This window comes from Panthera leo, chromosome B4 (assembly GCF_018350215.1).
Source record: "Panthera leo isolate Ple1 chromosome B4, P.leo_Ple1_pat1.1, whole genome shotgun sequence".
NCBI lineage: Eukaryota > Metazoa > Chordata > Mammalia > Carnivora > Felidae > Panthera > Panthera leo.
Window position 1 is genome coordinate 481,216 of NC_056685.1, and position 17,940 is coordinate 499,155.

The following is a 17,940-nucleotide window of genomic DNA, read 5'->3' on the forward strand; positions in this document are numbered from 1 at the left end:
GCACTGGCTGTGGTTTGCCACCACCGTTATTCTTGACCATGTGTAAAATCGCTGGCCTCTGGCCTCAGCGTCCGTCCCGCACAGCAGTCCGCACACGGCCCTTAGTGCCCCAGCACCGACTCTGCCTTTTCCCCACAGTAGGTTCCACTGAGGCCAAATGCTGGTTTTAAATCATCTTAACTACAGTCCCACCTAACTGTCAACAAGGACAAAAACCAAACACTCAGATAGGAAATGAAAAACACCCGCAAACCCTGTCCTACTCAAGAGACATTTTGTTCCTAAAACAACGAGAACGTTATGATAATCACTAAAACAACAGCAACAACCATTTAACATGTGTTTTTGAGGGGTACCTGGGTGGCTGAGTGTCTGACCTCGGCTCAGGTCACGATCTCATGGTTCGTGGGTTCAAGCCCCATGTCGGGCTCTGTGCTGACAGCTCAGAGCCTGGAGCCGGCTTCTTGGATTCTGTCTCCCTCTCTCTCTGTCCCTCCCCTGCTTGTGCTCAGTCTCTCACTCTCAAAAAAAAAAAAAAAAGGTTTAAAAAAAAATCTAATGTGTGCTTTTGAAATGTTTCAGCTGATCAGGACCATCTTCACCAAGAATGTTTTTTTAGGAACTCAGCCGACAGGTCCCACGTGATCTCAAAGCCTGCACGCTGACCCTCACTCAAAGAGATCACCTTTTGTGGTGGAAAAGCCACGGACTCTATTCAAGGACTGAGGACACATGAGGGTTTCCCTCTCCACAATACAAAACATGTGACCTCTCCAAGCTCAAAGAATAACTATGTTCATGTTTTTAAAGTCTCCCACTGACCTTGTTAAACAAACAAATGCTACTATTTACACTTTATCTTTCCTCCTGTGAGAAGTGTCTCCAGCTAGGGAAGCACGAAGCTCACAGATACCTCCTGATTCTCCAAATTCACGTCACACGAGGCCCACTCCTCAAAGACCCCAACTCTGCCCATCAGGAACATCAGGACGATACTCAGCAAACAGTTTTCAAAGAGAAACTCAATTTCTGATTATCCAATACTTCCAGAAAAACAGCAAGTCTGGGGAGAATCCATTCTGTGCTTGGTTCGGACTTTGGCACTTCCCGAAGCTGCTTCCTCCGGGCACCCCCAGGACAGTCCCAGCTCATGCTGCCTTGCAACGAGGAAATGAGAGAAAACCATGGACCGAGCTGTGTCAACACCCAAGGAAAGATACAGCGGGATGAAAGAATCTGTCACCACTCACACCTTACTTCACTATTGGAAAAACTTCCCTTTTTTGGGGACTATTAAAAAAGACAGAGGAGAGGATGACACACATATTTCTGGAGTTTTTTTTCTTGGGAATTCCTTAACCATTATGCCAGGACTCAGAAAAGTAGGCAGAGTAATTTGTAAGAATCAAGAAGATAAGGCAGTATACTGATGTGAAAACAAAACCATTAGGTATGATCTGATTTTAAGTTTCCTAGGACTTCTAACTAATTTTCTAATTTTTGAATGTTTATTTATCTTTGAGACACAGAGTGCAAGCAGGGGAGGGGTAGAGAGAGAGAGAGACACACACAGAATCTGAAGCAGGCTCCAGGCTCTGAGCTGTCAGCACAGAGCCCAACATGGGCCTTGAACTCCTGGGAGATCGTGACCTGAGCCGAAGTCAGATGCTCAACCGACTGAGCCACCCAGGAGCCCCTAGGATTCTAATTTTAAAAATGTTGTTCCACTGGCCTTCTACCACTTTAAATGAAAATAAAATTATTACCACAACCTGAAAAGAAGCTGGTCTAGCTCTGATTGGACTTTATAAAGTGGCCCCACAGCCTAAAGGTCCATCATTATGTTTGTAAGTGATGCAAAAAGGAACAGTCCCACCACACACTGCCCTGCACTTGGGCTGGTACAGACCCAGCATGGATGACAACCATCACGGTGGCAATGACCCCGGGATGAGGGCAGGGACTCTGCGCACAGAGGGTGCTTATAAAGAACACTTTCACCAAGGTTTTTTTTTCACTGTGCAACAGAGAGTTTCCAGATAGACTTTTCCATCCCCTCAGAGAACCATCCTCGTCTTCTACGAAAAGGCACAAACGAGTAAGGAAATTGCAAAGCACAAAGCTGGACAGGACGTGACGGAGTCGGAGCCCGAGCCCAGGACTGCTGACTTCGGCTCAGGTCATGATCTCGTGGTTTGTGGGTTCAAGCCCCACATTGGGCTCTGTGCTGACAGCGTGGGGCCTGCTTGGGATTCTGGGTCTCCCTCTCTGCCCCTGCCTTGCCTGCACTCGGTCTCTTTTAAAAATAAATAAAAACATTTCATCATTCATTTCCTTCTTCTGATAAAAAAGGAACTACAAAGAAACATCTACTGTTAAACCACACATACAAAATTCGGAGATTAGGAAGGGCTTGGGAGCTTTCCCCAGTCCTTCGGAAAATAATAGGTAAGAGCTACTCCAAACAGAATTTATAAAAATTTAGAAAAATATCATTTATTTTTGGTTTCCATAGAGTAACACACCACAGCCCTTAAAAATTTTAAGTTAAAAAAATTTTTTCTTTTAAGTTAGGAACTGTACTTTTTCTAGTACTAAAATGGAGAAAGACTGCCTTTGCCAGGGATAAGGTGCAGGCCGTGACTGGGCACTCGATGTCCGACGGTGCTGGGCTGAACCCTGCCCGTGCGTTACCGCGGCCGGTCCTCACAAGTGCGTGACAGAGGCAGCAAGAAACGCCCTAGTCTGAGAGCCCTGCAGGTCAAGGGCAGGAGGGGTCTCCAGACCCTACTCTCCTGCTTGGTCCCCACAAATTCTGAGCAACAGATCTTTGACCTGAAAGGATGCTCTGTTCTGCCTTTTCAATATCTTTTATTACAGGGTTAAAAAAAAAAAAAAAAAAAGTTAAAAGTCTTACAGTCATTAAAATGACTGGGTATGACCTCCATTACTGGCCGAATTCCAAAGTGGCAGATAACACCGTTTTTTTCTACTTTCTAAGAGTCTAACAAACTTCAAATAGAATTAATGTAACACCAGGGCACCTGGGGGCTCGATCTTACAGTCCTGAGTTCGGGCCTCGCACGGGGCTCTGCTGATAGTGTGGAGCCCACTTAGGATTCTCTCTCTCTCTCTCTCTCTCTCTCTCTCTCTCTCTCTCCTCCTTCCCTGCTCACTCAGGCACGTAAGCTCTCTCTCCAAAAAAAAGAAAAAAGAAAAAAAATTAACAATTAAAAGAAAGGTTTAATGTAACACTAACTTGGGTATATTTTGCCCTGACTCTGAAGTTGTAAAGGGAATTTTTGTAACAGAAAAGTCTTTCTGCCACTGCCTTGCTTAACAGCGGCTTAGTTAAGTGGTCTAAAACAAAGGAGAGGGTCACCATTCTCCCGAAGGTCATACAGCTATAAACGTGAGACAGGTGCCCTCTGCTCCCAGCCTGGCACGGTCAGGGTCTCCCTGGCAGACGATTACCTCCTGGAATCCCTTCAGCCACTTTCATGCGGCTCTTAGAGACACTGCAACCTAAACCGAAAAGTGCGTTTCCTGAGAAAACTACATGAATCTAAGTAGCCAACGACTCTCGACGTGACCCAGGTGATGCCAGGCACAGACAAGAGCACCTGGCACATCGTGGACGTCCTGCGCTCGCTCCGCCAACCAGGGGTGGCACCTCACACACCCGCGACGCGGTTCGAACACGTGCAGACGTGAGGCCTCAAAGATTCTGGATCCTCTGCTGCCTACAGCTCTCCAGCACTGTGCAAACCGTCCCTCCTCCAGAGAGACCACCCCACCCACCGAGCAGGGAGGCCGGACGCCCTCCGTTGAGTAACAGGGGTGTTGATTTGCATCAACGACACTCGCCACAGAACAAGGACCGAGTGTCGTCTCCTCGGCGTCTTCTGTACTTAATACGATTTTTAAAACGCCACTAAGAGCAGCGTGTGCGCAGACGTGTGACTGCGTGTGTGCGTGGCAACCAGGTTACTCCTCCAGCAGCAGCGATACGGTTTCTCTCCTGCACGGCACGCTGTTCTACCGTGTCGCTGTTGACGGGCTCGTGGAGACGCCTGGCCTCCTTCAGGGTCCGGTGGGGCGTCGTGCGGGTGGGCCTGCTCCCACCGCCGTCCACAGGCACCCCAAGCCCTTCCACTCGGCCAGCCCTGCCCACCTGCAGGCCCGCCTCGTGCCTCCGGCTCCCAGCGCATGTTATACACGTCTGCGCCCACGCGGCTCGCCCTCCGAGCCCGCCTGTTTGCTGAGGACTTCCTGTTTATCTGGTCTCCTTAGCACCTAAACTGTGCTTGACACACTAATTATTCACCACAGTTCGTGGCCGATTTAAACAAATGAAGCACGTGGTGTCTCTGAATTAAAGGATAAAGGCCTGCTTACTTAAGACACATCCTGTTACCAGACAAAGAGGATTTTTTTGAGTATGCATAGTACCAACTGGGTGGCTTACTCGACAGGAACCGATGCTTCGGAAGCTCTGACCCGTCACCCGCGGTTCCCAAAGTGCCTCCACCGTGCCCTGGGCTCTGCTTCCCACGCTCACCGCAGCTCGCCCGCGATCGGACCGACCACAGGGCTGTAAAGCTGACACACAGACACACAGACTCTTGAACGCTCCGCTCTTCTGAACTGCAACGTCAGCAGAGCCCAACCCAAGAAGCAGGAATGGAAACGCCAGGCTCCAGACACTTGAGTGTTCTACAGCCCAGAGAATTTTCAAAAAGCTAAAAACAATCCCCACACAGGAAAAAAAAAAAAAAAAAAACATTGGGATGAACACCTTCAAAAGCGTATTCGATCATTAATGGGCAGCCGCCAGGTGGTAAAGCTGGTTCAAAGAACATTTGGGGAATTACTTACAGGCACTTGGGACAATGACGGCGGCCTCAGAGGGCCGGCTAGATGGGGCAGAGGCTGGGGTCAGGACACAAACCAGATGTGTCGCTACCGGAAAAAAACGCGCAAGTGACGGAAACGTCACTCCTGGCCTTTCGTCGGCAGCGACTAACACTGGGCCAAACCAAGCTTGGATTATCAAGCCACGAGTGGGCCTGTCACATGTGTCCCGCCCCACCCGACAGGCACGCTGCTCCCCTCTGCCACATTCTCAAGCTCTGGCCGACTTTTCTCAGCGTCCGGCAGGAAGAACTGTGCTCCACTCGATACGTAAACCAGCCGAGCTGGGCTGGGGCTCCTATTTGATTTTGAAAGGAGAAAATACACTTTATTAAAAACTAAAAAACAGAAGGGGCCTAGCAGGATCGCTTTAACCCAGGGTCACGGATTCCCCGACGGTGCATTTGCCGCCTCGTGATCCACGTTGGGCTTGGGGATGGGACCCGACGCACCCCCCAGGGCTAGACCACGTGGCTTCCACTTTGGCCAGCACACCGGCCCAGGGAGCCATGTGATGGCACGCGGGGAGGGCCACAGCCACAGCCACCAAGCCGCCGCACAAGGGACTCTCAGCCACAGGCGCGGAGGGAAGCGGCCTCCAGGTGGCTCTGGGCCCCAGGTCTGCCCACGCCCAGCTGTGGCCCCAGACGTCCCGAGCAGTGACACATCAGTAACCACCGGCGGGTGGGGAGCTCCCACGGGGAGCAGCGGCCGTCACCTCCCGCGTTGTAGGGCAGGCCTGCAAGTCCCCACTGAAGGCAGCAGGGTCTGCGGTCTGCACCCCCAAGGCTCCAGAGCTGGAGCTGCCACTCTCTCCAGGGCAAAGCTCACCCAAAACTGAGCAGCGGCTACACACGTGTGCAATTACAGTAGGTGAAAATGGGAACGGCCAGGGTGGGTCGGGGTTGTGATCCCGGCAGCTTCGAGGTCTCTTTGGACGGCCCTTGGGGTTACAGGGTCCAGTCTACAGGCTCCGGGGGCTCCGAAGCTGGGACAAGAACCACTCCCTGGTTTAGTTTTACTGGAATCAGCTCACGACTGACTCCCGTTCGGAAGGCTGTGCGTGACACTTCGCACCCCACACCCTGGAGCCGGAGTCACACATGAGGTCAGTGAGGACGACCCCGGCCACCTCAGGGACGGCAGACAGACATGCACACCGAGCGCTAACAGCGGGGCGATAGGCAGGTGGCGGCCGGCCAGCTTCTCTCTGGAGAAGGATCCGGAACAGCGCTAAGCGGCTGCTTTCCCCACAGGGCCCGGTTCTGCTGAGCTGACAGGCCCAACTGGAATCGAGGCTCTGGATCGGCTCGCTACCTGGATGAAGAGCTTTCAGAATTCACTTCGACCCTCAGAATGGGGGCCTCATGCAGCTTTCTCCTGCACACACCTCCTCTCTTACGGGGAAAAGAAAAATCAATCGGGAGAGAACGCAAAGGCCATAGAATACAGCCACCAATTTAAACATTAAAATTTAATAACACTCCGAATCGAAGACGAGTTAAATTACATCTCCAAACCTCTAAAAGCAGCTCAGGCTGTGCAGGGAGGGAGGCCATGTCTGCGAGTGAGGGGCTAAGGGACGCACTCACATGCCCCTGGGACGGGACGGAGGCAGCCCACACGGAGCCCTCCCTCCCTCCCGGCCGTCCGATGGGTCTGTCGGGAAGAGGCGCGTGTGCGGGCCACGAGCACGGGGGAGGAGACCCCTGCCCACCCACACCCGCCCCAGCATGACAGCCACACGGAGGAAACGAGTCACTGGCTCTCAGCTCGCAGGCGAGCTCGCCAGGAGCACCACCGGGAGCACGGCCCGCCATGGCGCAGAAAGAGGAACCAGCAAACGCCACTCACTCTCCCCCAAGGCATCGTCCAGCCACGCATTCCAGCCTCCACCTAGGTGAAGCCGGTTCCTTCCCAGCACCAATGGCAGGGGCGGGACCCCGAATGTGGCCCGCCTCCCCTGCAGAAGCGTCTGCTTGGAGAGGACACCGGTTCCAGGCTGACACCCAGTTGTGCACTCCTGCTCCCCAGCGAGAAGAGCAGGACACGTGGCACCAGGGAGGAGGCTGAGGGAGGACGTGGCCTTGCCACAGCTCCCACCAAGCAGCCACCAGGACGACTTAGCCATCCGAGGCCACAGCCACTTGCCAACAAGGGCCCGATGACTCCAGCGGCCGACGGGCCGTCCTCACGAGGCCGAGGAGGTGGTCGATGGTCCAGCACCAAGAGAACCGGATGCTGACGACACCCAAACCCACCCTGAGGAAGGCCGGAGAGGACACAGGATCACACCTCCGCGGGAACTGGGGTTCTCAACCCTCATCTTGAAGTAAGGCTCAGGCCTCAGCCTGTTTTAACCGCCAGAAAAGTCGGACAGTTAGCCACGGATCATTCACGGTGTTTGTTAGGGACCTACTTTCTCCCAGAGCATCGTGCTGCAAAACACTGGTGACACGACCCCTACCCGGGGCACCCAGCAGATGCCCAGGTGAATCCAGATAACATGATAAGTGAGGCGTGGGAGGTTCTAATAGGAAATCCCACAGACATTTGGGCCTATCATGTCCACAAGACAAGGGAAGTCCTTAAAGTAGAAATGTTAGAGGGGAACCTAGGGGGCTTAGTCGGTTAAACATCAGACTCGATTTTGGCTCAGGTCATGATCTCACAGCTGGTGGGATCGAGCCCAAGTCGGGTTCTGTGCTGACAGTGCGAAGCCTGCTTGGGATTCTCTCTCTGCCCTGCCCCTGCTTGCTTGCGCTGTCTCTCGAAAATTTTTAAAAATTTTTAAAAAACCATAGATGTTATAGAGTCTTTGTGTTCCCCCTAAACTCCTATGTGGAAACTGAACGCCCAGGTGATGATGTTAGGAGATGGGGTCTTTGGGAGGGGAGGGGGGTTTGAAGGTGGAACCTCCATGATGGGATCAGTGTCCTTGTAAAAGAGGCCCCAGGACGCTCCCTCGCCTCTTTGCCATGTGAGGACCCAGGAGAAGATGCTGTGAACCGGGAAGGGTCCCCACCGGACACAGAATCTGCTGGCGCCTGGACCTTGAAGCCTCCAGAGCTGTGAGGAGCCAGTTGGTTTCTGAGCCCATCTGTGGTGTTGGGGCCCAGCAGCCTGAGCTGAGACAAGAGGGAACCTGAGAAGACACGGGATAAAACAGCATCCTCTTAGGGATTCGGACGATAACAGAATTTAGGAGAACACCAGAAAATCCTCGCTTAAAGAAACGTCCAGCCTGATGTAAAGGGAGCTGCCCAGCACGTGTGTGAGTACAGGGGAGCAGCCGTCGCCCGAGTCAGGATGTTCCTGAAAAACTGGACCCGAATTACGTCGAGCAAATAGCATCCAAAGCTCTCTCAGCGAGACTGCTTTTAATCACCCTAGAGTGCATAATTCCATAAAACCAACAACCACAGCCTTATTAGCTCCGCAGGCCATGGGTCTGGCTTCAATGGCATACGTCCCAAAGCCCTGTTTGCTGCAGTGGGGCCAGGGAACTGAGCCGGGTCAGCGCCCAGGGAGGCAGGAAGCCGGCAGGAAGCCGGCCCGAAGCCTGTGCTGCTCACATGGCAACACCCTCACGTCCCTGGGCTTGCCAACGCCGTCCCAGGCAGGTCTGAGAAGACAGTCATCCACACGTGAGGAGTGTGGCAAAGTGCATTCATCAGGGGTGGCACCAACGGCAAGACCCGAGGATGAAAAAACCCTGACCCTTGAAGAATGACCTTGACCCACACCTCAATACACATAAACACACCTAAATCACCACATTAAAACATTGGGGGAGAGAGGACGTTCGCTGTTCATTTCGCATCACACATTTCTGACTGTCACATGAGAGGGGAAAGCAATTTGCCCAGCCAGAAAACAGGGTCTTTTAGAGACCCAAAAGGCCCCTGAGACACTATGGCCTTGAAACCAAGAGGGCAGGGCGATCACAGCATGGATGGGACAGAAATGGCCCTGCCACCCTGGTGAGGGCTCAGCAAAGCGGCACCACACTCCATCCTTACTAGGGTCTGTCTGCCATCGCTTCTTCAGTTCTTTTTAGGTTTCCACCTAATTAGCTCTGAACCATCTCCAGGAGGGAATGAGAATTCAATCACCTGAGCCTCTCTTAACAGGTAAACAAAAGGAAAGCACCGAACTTAAGCTTCTGCAAAGGCTGAGAACAGGGTTCCAGTACTGTATTCTTGTTAAAACCCCAAATTTCCTTCCAAACTGGTAGAGACTGGCATAAGATTAGAGAGCAAGCATGTGTGAGACCCAGAAAGCCCAGACTGTAAAGGGGGAGTCAGGTCCATGGTGGTGAACTCGGTAGGGAACCTGAGGGTCCCACGTTCCTGCTGGGAGTTCTTGCTGCAGGCTGGACCAGAGACCCCGCTCTCAGCCCTCGGCTCTGGAGACCACGCTGGACAAGGCTGCAAACGGGCCACCCCTGCAGTGAATCACGCCCTGGGGAGACTGTGTCCAAGCTGACGAAGTCACCTGTGAGCAGAACCCGCTTGGCTATATCATGCGTAGCCCATTCACCCACGTCGCTCCAAAAACTTTTCAAACTAGAACCCACAAAAACCTGTTCCTGTACGGAATATTTAGTAAACAGAACTTCACAAGTAAAATTCCTACTGTGGAAAACAGATTTTCAGGAGCTCTGATGAAATACAACACACACACATATCCAGCACATTTCCATCGCCTCTGTTCCCCATCCCAGACATGCCTGTTTCAGGGAATGCATGCGTCTCAAAATGCTAACATCTCATCCATTAATAGGAAGTCCCGGTCCTGTCCCACAAACCCACAAATGCTACCTGGAAGCTGGGGAAACCCAGGGGCTTGGGGATGGTCAAGGGCATGAATTCCAAAGCCCGACTACCCGAGTCGTTGTGAAGTTTACACAAATTATCTGAATCTCCTAAGCTTTAATTTCCTTTTCAGTAAAATGTGGATGACAGTAGCTTCCTCCTGGGTCACAGGGTTAACACACAGCGTCAGCTGTCAACACGCAACTCACTGGGGCTGCGCTAACAGAGCAGGCCATCAGCATTATGTATGAAAAATCAACACCGAGGATTTAGCGAAAACCAGAAAGTCTTACACGTCTATAAAAATCATCAATCTTACCTTTGAGCTGTTAAGCAGCAAATACAGAGTCGTCCTGTGCATAGGCTCTAGTCTGACCACCCCCCCAACCAAGCAGGAAAGCCCCCGCCCATCAAGCCTTCTCCGTGTGACATCCCACAAACCACTTCCAGTGATGCAGAAGGACAGACTAAGGGCCAGGACTGCAGCTTCAGGATTTAAGCTAAAGGGGTTGAGTCTGAAGTCAGTGCTGTGCACTCAATGCACGTACGTGTCCCCAATAACCGGGTGAAGATGCTGTCTGCAGGGCTTAAGGTGCTGCATGCTGCCAGGGCCAAGGGCTGTGCGCCCACCCTCTCCCCAAGGAAACCTATGCCAAGACCCCTCTCAGCCAAGGCTCTGCATGTCCAGAGTGGAAAGGACCCTCCTGGAGGCAGGTGCAAGCACCCAGGCTTGCGGACCACTGCCAGGGACGACACCGAGGTGCTGGGGGTACCAAGACCTACACAGCCTCCTCGTGAAAGTACCAAAGCCACAGGGTCACCTTAGGCCAGTGCCGCCTCACATGCACTGACTCACATGCACTGACCACAGCCCCTCCAACAGCACAGTCCGGTTTACCGAGTACTCCAGACCACTGGGCAGCCTGCGTCCCCTTCAACAGCCCCCATCGACAGCCCTCCCCCAGTATTTGTGACTTTTCTTTCAATTCACCACATCAAAACATAAAAATAAAACTCCATACACAGTTATATTAAGGAAACAAGTTTTTTTCAAAAGTAACTTAGGGTAACTTTCACCAGAACTATTGCCATTGCTGTTAAAAGTGACTTTAAATTTGTTTCAGGGCACCTGGGTGGCTCAGTCAGTTTAGAGTCGTGACTCAGCTCAGGTCATGGTCCCAGGGTCCTGGGATCAAGCCCCACTTGGGAGACATAAGATTCTCTCTCTGGCCCTCTCCCCCACTTGCACTCACTCGCTCGCTCTCTCTAAAAATAAATAGAAAGATGAAGATTTTAAAATTAAAAAAATAAAACTATGTTTTTTTATGCCATCTTCCCTTATCAACTAAGACTCCAAGAAAAAGAAAAAAATAGAATCATCATGAATTCCATTTTGTCATCTTGGAAATACACATATTTCCTAAATATTACAAAGCAGTGATGAGCGAAACGAGAAAAATAAACAAGATACCTTGCATTCACAGATAAGAATATTGCGAAAATGTTCACGCTACACAAAAGCATCTATACTTTCAGTGTGATTATCAGAATCCCAATGCATTTTCCACAAATATAGAAAAAACAATCCCCAAATTTGTATGGAACCACAAAAGAGCCAGGATAGCCAAAGCAATACTGAGAAAGAAAATCAAAGCTGGATGCATCCCACTTCCTGATTGGAAGCTATGTTACAAAGCTGTAGCAATCTAAACAGTATGGCATCATCACAAAAACAGACACAGAAGATCAAGAAAACGGAATCAAGAGCCCAAAATAAACCCATGCACATACACCCAACTGTTCAACCAGGCACCAAGAACACACAATTGGGGGATGTATCATCTCCTCAACAAATGGCGCTGGGAAAACTGGACGTCCACATGAAGAAAAATGAAGTTCGATCCCTATCTTACACTACGCACAGCAGTTAACTCAAAAATGGATCAAAGACCTAAAATGTAAAACCTGAAACTACAGTACTCCTAGAAGAAAACACAGGGAAAAAGGTCCTCAACATTCATCTTGGCAACAGGTTTTTTGTTTGTTTTTTTTTTTTAACCTGACACCAAAAGCAAAACCAAACAAGAGGACCACAAACTAAAAGCATCTGTGCTATGAAAGAAACAAGCAGCAAAATGAAGACAGCCCACGGAATGGGAGAAGATACTGGTGAGTCACCCATCCGATAAGGGGCTGATATCCAAAATACAGAAGGGACTCCTACCACTCAACTGCAAAAAAGCAGTTAAGAATTGGGCAAAAGGCTTCAACAGACATTTCTTTTTCCAAAGAAGACATCCAGATGCCAACAGACACATAGATGCTTGACATCACTCTTCATCAAGGAAATACAAATCAAACCCACGATGAGGTACCACCTCATACCTGTCAAAATGGCTAAGCTCAACGACACAAGAAACAAGTGTTGGTGAGGATGCAGAGAAAGGGGAGCCGTCTCGCACTGCTGGTAGGAATGCAAACTGGTGCGGCTGCTCTGGAGAACAGTGTGCAGGTTCCCCAAAAACTTAAAAACAGAACTACCCTATGACCCCGCAATCCCACATCTGAGTGTTCCTCTGAAGGAAGTAAAAACACTGGGTCTAAGACATCTGTGCCCCGACACTCCCTGCAGTATTATTCACAGAAGCCAAGAGTCCATGAAGGGGTGACTGGGCACATACACGGTGGAGTATTATTCAGCCATAAAAAGGAGATTCTGTCCTTTGCAATAACATATATAAACCTGGAAAATGTTGTGCTAACCAATACAAGCCAGACGGAGGAAGGCAACCCCTGGATCATCTCACCCCCATGTGGACTCTAAAAAAGCAAAACTCAAATTGAGATGCGTCCTCTCTTTCTATGGTTTTGTCTTTTCCAGAATGCCATGTAAATGGGATTTTATAGAATGTAATGTGTGAGACCGTATTCTTTCATTCAACACCAAGCCTTTGCGAATCACCCAAGCTGCTGTGTCAATAACTTGTTTCATTTGACAGCGGGGTAGTTAGTATTCCACGGTCTAGATGGCCGTACCACAGTTGGCCTGTTCATCTCTCTTCGGCAACTACGAACGGAGCTTCTGTAAGGGCTCCAGGACAGGTTTTTGTTGGGGAGACATCCAGGCGCAGACCGCCGGGTCACAGGTGAAGCACATGTTCACTTTTGTAAGAAAGTGCCATTTCTGGAGCAGCCGTGCCAGCCTGAGTTCCCACCAGCAGCAACCACACATACCAGTAGCCCCACCCTCGCCAGCACTCGGTACCGGCCGTGCCTCCGTCCCAGCCACGCTTCGGCACGTAAAAGCGTCACGCTCTGGCTGTCATGTGCCTCTCTGTGGGACTGGTCATGGCCAACAGTTCCTGTGCTTATGTCCTTATGTCCTTGTTGATCAAGCATCCATTCGAATATTCTGTGCGAATTATCTCATTTGTGTTCTTTGTATGGAACTGTGGGGTCCTTTACATACTCCGGGCGCAAGCCCTTCGTAGGGTGTGTGGTTTGTGGATACTTTCTCCCAGCGTGTAGGTGGCTTCTGCTTTTTTCCTTAACAATGTCTCTACAGAGCAGAAGTTTTTCGTTTTGGCGAACTACACTTAGGTTCTTCTTTTGTGAGCCGCCGTATTATGTCCAGAATGCTACCTTCAGGGTAAAAAGAGTTCCTCTGATGTTGTGTTCTGGAAGCTTTAGATTTTACATTGGAGCTATGACCCCATTACAGTTGACTCGTGGATATGGCACTTTTCACTTTGTTGCACATGGACGCCCAATGCTTCCTGCACCATTTGTGGAGGAGATACTCTGCTGTCCGCTGAACTGCTTTTGCACCTTGTCAGAAATCAATGGCCACATTTATGCGGGTCTATTTATAAACTCTATGCTCTATTGATCCATGTTCCTTCCTGAGTATATTATAATTCGCGACTTACTTTAGCAAGTGTCTCTTTGTGGGAAAAAAAAATAACATTATTGTCTGGAAGCAAAAACAAACTAATAACGCTCTACATGACATTACTCTTCTTGTAAGGAAGGTGCAAAGCCCTGAACACTTAGATGCCTTCATGGCTCTCAGGCACATACACATGTAAAACCTGAAAACATTTAGGGTGAAAGCAATTCATTTCAAAATAGCTTCCAAAGGCTGTCAGCGTGGAGCCAGTTTCTCCGCGCAAACACCATCCATTCAGCAACAGCCTGAAAGTCATAAGGAACTACTCAAAATCTGTTAATTAAAATTATAATACGAACATATTCGCAGATGAAGACTGGGGGACCTATGCAGACTAGATCATAAACGCCTACAAGGACAGTACAGACAGGTCAGAAGCTGGGAGTGGCTTCCAGAGGAACGAACCTGACAGAGCAGGAGCACAGACACTATCTCTAAACCGATCCTGAGAGTAACTTTATAAACCAAACTGGGGACCAGAGTGGTGGCCGAGGGCCTGCCCCCTGAAGGCCTCAGACCTGACGGCCTGTCCGGTCCCCTGAAGAGAGGGCTCGACTGCTGGGACAAGAGCAACAACAAAAACAAGTAATTATCGGGGGAAAGCATAGAACTAGCGTGTGGTGCTGTAAGGGCCTAGGACCGGACGCTGCCTTGGGGGACACATGGCCTCAAGACACAACATGCATACGGACACACAGCTGCTACCCGGCCCCAGAAAGGTGGAGATTACTGACGCCCACACAGTGCCGGCCTTCCCCTCCCTGGATGACGGCTCTGGATGGCAAGGCCCTCACTTCCTTCTAACCCAGAAGTCCAACAAGATCTCGGACACCGACCCCTCTCCCCAGAATGCTCTCCTTTAAAACCTAGCATGCCATGAGCTACGCACACGCCAGCCTGGAGGCTTCCCCATCTAGGACCAGCACCTCAGGCCCTGACCGGCTGAGAGAAGGGCTCATTAGTCCTTAAAGACGCACACCGAGAGCGGCTCCTCGCTATTTGTCCACGGTGCCCTGTCCCTGAGAGTCAGACGGGATGCTCCCCACGCCTTTGCCTTCACAGCGCCAGAAATTCAGTTAGAAATAGGAGAAGGAAGCTGGAAACTACTAGGACACGAGAATGAAGTCTCCAGCAGTACACGTCATCCTGAGGAAGCGCTTGGAGGGGGACCATTCCCGCCTCAAGGGAGTAGCATACACATCAGTCCACACCAACTGCTATCAAGATGCCGGTGTGGGAAACCCTCTACCCCATCGTCACCAACGCTGCACAGCAATGCCCCCTGCCCACTGCGCAGAGCCCGCGGGGCGGCCATGTTTCCGTAGCAAACAACAAAGGGCACGCATCCCACGTGTTGTCTCTTTGGAAAGAGCCACCAGGGAACATTACACCATCTTCCAAGGAGTGAACGGCATGGCCCCAAACATCTCTGGAACTGTTCTTTTTTTTTTTTTTTTTAAGGTTTATTTATTTTTGAGAAAGAGAAACACAGAGCATGAATGGGGGAGGGGCAGAGAGAGAGGGAGACACAGAAATTGAAACAGGCTCCAGGCTCCGAGCTGTCAGCACGGAGCCTGATGTGGCGCTCGAATTCACGGACCGTGAGATCATGACCTGAGCTGAAGTCGGACGCTTAACCGACTGAGCCACCCAAGCGCCCCTCTGGAACTGTTCTTGACGCCACCTTTCCCTTCCAGTCCAAACGGCCCAAAACAAAATTCATAAAAATCTCTGCACTAAGAAAGACGTCAGGCATCTCCTTCTTTAACCATAAATCTTCACTGTTAGGGTAGGACGTAAAATAACAGGGTCCCCAAACCAGTGGCCCTTTGGCATGTTGTGTCTTGTGTCCGACAATGACACACCTTTGTTCTAAGAACTCTATTTTTATACAGAATCGAGAGTGAGACAAACTATCTCTGGTGACTTAAACTAGTGTCCCGGCTTGTAACGCATGGTGAATAAGCTGGACAAAGGGAACGACTGAAGGGAAGAAAGTAACTCGAAGTCTGACCCCTGAGGAAACCGGACTTAAAGACGGAGCAAGCAGCCAGTGTCGTGGAAACGACGGGAGCCCTGGTTGAGACTGCGCCTCCTCCTTGGGGCTGGTGACCGAGAGGCAGCCTCTGAGCTGGCCTCTTGGAGTTCCCTCCACCTCCCTGGACCCGGGGGGAGGAAGGAAGTGGAGCCCCAAAGCCATTCTTCACCTCATCCTGCCCAACCGCCTCTGGCTGGGACCATCTTCCAGGAACTCCCCCCGGAAACAATGGCTCTCTGCCCTTGGCGCCCCAGCCCTGCCCGTCCTATTCTGGGGGCTCCGTGACCAGGCCCCCTCCACCCCCACAGTCACCTGCAGGCACCTCTGGAGGCTCCGGTCACACAGTCACAACGCACACGCTGAGCCCCAGGGGCCAGAAGGAATCTGCCTCTGGCCCCGCTGGATCCGCCCAGACCTGGAGATGGTCATCACCCTCCCGTGTGCCTGTTCTTTGCTCCTTAGTCCCAGATCCCCGAGCTGAGCTCCAGGGACCCAGGAAGTCGTCTAAGAATGTCCAGGCTCAAGCTCTTACCTTTCCCTGGTCAAGATCAGCACTGCAACATGGATTCCACACGTTTTGTCATAAAAACAAAACAACGATCTCCATTTATCAGAGACCGTGCAGGTGCTTTGCATTATTAGTGTAACTGGTAAGCCAAGTGCACACCCACACGTGCATCTTTTAAAACTAGTCTCGGGCACCTGGGCAACTCAGTCGGTTGAGTATCTGACTTCAGCCCAGGTCATGATCTCACAGTTCGTGAGTTCAAGCCCCGCATCGGGCTCGCTGCTGCCACCCTGGAGCCCACTTCAGATTCTCTGTCCCCTTCTCCCCACCCCTCCCCCACTTGCCCTCTCAATAAATACATACATACATACATACATAAAACTAGTCTCATGGCTACATTTTTCTTGATAGAACCAGATAGTTACCCATTTGGAGGACAAATAACCACACTTTTAAATTATTCTTAAAAACAAAAAATGCCATCGATGTGCACAGAAACTTCCAAATACCCAGCTGATCTGAGCCCTGCACATAAACAGAGGCTGGTGATGGAAGAGAACATCCCTTTTCATTTATTTACATTCCAGGTTGGAAAAAGCACAAAGTCCACAGGACAGAAAGGCAAATAAGACTCGTCAGGCAAATAAAACTTGGGTTCAGCGGAGAAGCAGCATACTCCCCGCCCCCACATCTAGGGACTGCGGGACAGTGAGACTCAGAGGGTCATCAGAAACCTTCTCTGTGCTCAACAGTCCCTACGAGTTCAAGGCCACCTGAGGGGCAAACCACCAGGTCACGCAATGCAGAGGGACCATGTGGAGACATACAACACGCTGCTTACTGGGAAATTCTGGGCCACAAATGGTGAAGGTTCTGTGCAACTGATTTTTACATTTCATTCAAAAATTATGTGCCAGTCTTGGAGAAGAGCTAGAACACTATATTCAAATATAATTTTACATTTCTAGCAAAAAACACAGTGGTCACATAGGAAGAAGAAAAAACTAACAGGTCATATATTTGGGATATGAATTAAAATGCAGTTTCTTTCTGTTCTTAACGTGTAATTTCCAGGGGCGCCTGGGGGGTTCAAGTCGGTTAAGCGTCCGACTTCAGCTCAGGTCATGATCTCGTGGTTCCGTGATCACCGAGTCTCTGCAGAGAGCTAAGGGTCTTCAGGAGAGTCACAAGAGGGTCCCCTAAGGACAGCAAGTGCTGCAGAAATCAAGCCCATGCCGATCCCCTAGAAGGACAGCCCGACTGTGGTGCATTTGGGGGTCAACCTCGGTTTCCCCACTGGAGGTCCACTCCATGGGAGAAGGTTCTGTCGTTCACCTGTGAACTTCCAAGGTCAAACGAGGGCCCACAGGGGTGACGGGCTGGGGGACAGTGTGCAGCAGGCCCTTCCTGCAGCAATCAAAACACCCCATTTATTACTGACAACAGTCATAGCTGAGTCACTGGTGCAGGAATGCGCCCAGCTCGGCTCATCACAGCTCGCTGTAACCAAGCAGCAGTGCGCGAATCCTATACAGAATCTAGTAACGGTAACTGAAAGAGCTCACTGTATATAGTAAGATAACTTAAAAACTCCTGTCGCATTTTGCAAGCACTAGCCAGGAATGGACGTGGTGAAGGTCATGGGCCACCTCAACTGTTTATAAGCAACACCCTTCCTTACAAAAGCCTTTTTTAACTGCACAAATTCCCAAAT

At 50.6% G+C, this 17,940-nt stretch overlaps 1 protein-coding gene and 1 long non-coding RNA gene across 5 annotated transcripts in view; both read right to left on the reverse strand.

The window, feature by feature from the left end:
* Window positions 1-17,940, reverse strand: part of DIP2C (disco interacting protein 2 homolog C) — a 412,233-nt gene that overhangs the window by 304,211 nt on the left and 90,082 nt on the right. The window lies entirely within an intron of this gene.
* Window positions 1-17,940, reverse strand: part of LOC122223788 — a 167,955-nt gene that overhangs the window by 69,607 nt on the left and 80,408 nt on the right. The gene's annotated exons all lie outside the window — the stretch shown is intronic.